This window comes from Sapajus apella, unplaced genomic scaffold (genome assembly GCF_009761245.1).
Source record: "Sapajus apella isolate SASKATOON/1434 unplaced genomic scaffold, GSC_monkey_1.0 scaffold251, whole genome shotgun sequence".
Taxonomy (NCBI): Eukaryota; Metazoa; Chordata; class Mammalia; order Primates; family Cebidae; genus Sapajus; species Sapajus apella.
In genome coordinates, this window is record NW_022437191.1 from 442,493 (window position 1) to 444,470 (window position 1,978).

The following is a 1,978-nucleotide window of genomic DNA, read 5'->3' on the forward strand; positions in this document are numbered from 1 at the left end:
CTGGAGAAGTGGAGCAGAGCTAACCAGATTTCTATCAGAGAAACCCTGTATTTGAAAAGTTGTGGAAGGTTTCCCGTTTTCAAACTGGACCTCGGAAGTCCTTCAGTAGGCAGGGCAGCAGGAATTGCCAGTCCCAAACTGTCAGTCTCTAAGAGGTCTGTACAATATAAAACCATCTTGCTCTTCATGATAATGTACCATGTTAAAGAAAATATGGTTATTTTTTCTAAAATTTATTCAAGTTTCCATGGAATAGGTATAATCGATATTCCAAAGAAGTTATTTAGTAAAGATTTGTAAAGTTCTGAGAATACTATAAATATTTATTGAAAGATATAACCCTGATCAACAAAAGTTCTTTGAGTTTCTCAATACTATTTAAGACTCAGAATCTCAGGTCTATTTTAAGCCCTGGGCTCGCTCTCTCTCTTTCCCCTCCTTCCCTCCCATGGGAGAAAGGAGGAATCTGATGAGTGAGTTTGGAAGAATAACCTGGAGTGAGTGCTCCCTTCTGCAGTGGGTGGTGAGTTCCCCAGAAGGACTACTTCCCTCCAGAGAGAGATGGGCAGGAAGAGGGAGGAGGGATGAGATCCTCTGGAGCAGGTACCATTTTAGGGGCACTTTTGGAAGTCAACTTTTTTGACATCCAAGCCACATTCTCCAGTTCAAATTTAGGAGCAATTGAAGTAATGCATAATTCTCTATCGAACACTGTCCTCATTCCTTCATTCATTCATTTTCATCAGTAGCTCTGAATTCCAGAGGGAATGAAGGAGAGTTATTTATTAAACTGGAATAGTCCAAATCAAGCCTTGACATTTTTGTTTTCCTGATCGAGTGAGAGAATTCAGGAAGGTGGGAACTGTCTGTGTTGTCAGGAACTCATCAGCTGCAATAATAGTAGAGACGTTTCCACAAGAAACTAAAGAACCATAAGCCAGATGATCCCCTCCAAGAGAACTGTTGGCCCATGGTAAAGGCACATAAAATGCCCAAATTGTGTCCCCTCCTGAACAGGACAGTGGCTCAACTCTGTAAGATCAATGTGCCTCTTACTTCCAGGACTCCAAATTTGATGGGCTGAAGTCCTAACCCTGAATGTGACAATATTTGGAGGTAGGACCTTTAAAGAGGTAATTAAGGTTAAGGGGCTTATAAGGTTGGGTCCTAATCCTATAGGATTGAAATCCTCATAAGAATGGATAGTGTCCCCAGGGATGTGGGCATAGGGAAGAAAGGCCATGTCATGACACAGAAGGAGGGTGGCCATCTCAAGCCAAAAAGGGAGGCCTCAGGGGAAGCCCACCCTGCAGACCCACATTGATCTTGAACTTGCGGGCTCCAGGACTCTGAGAAAATAAATATCTGCTGTTTGTAACCTCATCTATGGCATTTGGAGAGAGCGAACCACGTTGACTAAAGATAGGCAGCACAGATCAGCCCTGTCCAGGGTTTCTGCCATTTGCTCATCAAAGGACAACATCAAATTATGTAAATCAAACTCTGTTGATTCTGCTGTTTAGAAGCACTCTTTGGGTCAAATCTCAAAAGAAATATTTCAAACCGCACAACTGCCTGGAAACTGAACAACGTGCTCCTGAATGACTACTGGATAAACACACATTCATTCTTATGGCGTCATCATCATCATTAGATGTACTCTGTCTCAGAGATGACTCTTTCGTCTACAAAACATTAAGAGAGACCCCCTCAGGATGCAGCTCCCTAAGCAAGTAAGCCAATAATCACGTGTTCCCCTGTGAGCTATACCTCCACCGTCCTATGAGGCTCTCAGAGCAACTGAGAGATCTATGACAGCTGAATGATTCACACCTGCAATATCCAGGAACCCCTTCTCCATACCCTCCATGGTTGTCAATCATATACTTATTGAACCTGTGCTGTGCACAAAGCACTGTTCTAGGTATGCGACACCAGGGATAGATTCTGTGCTCCAAGGAGCTCACAATGAAGACAA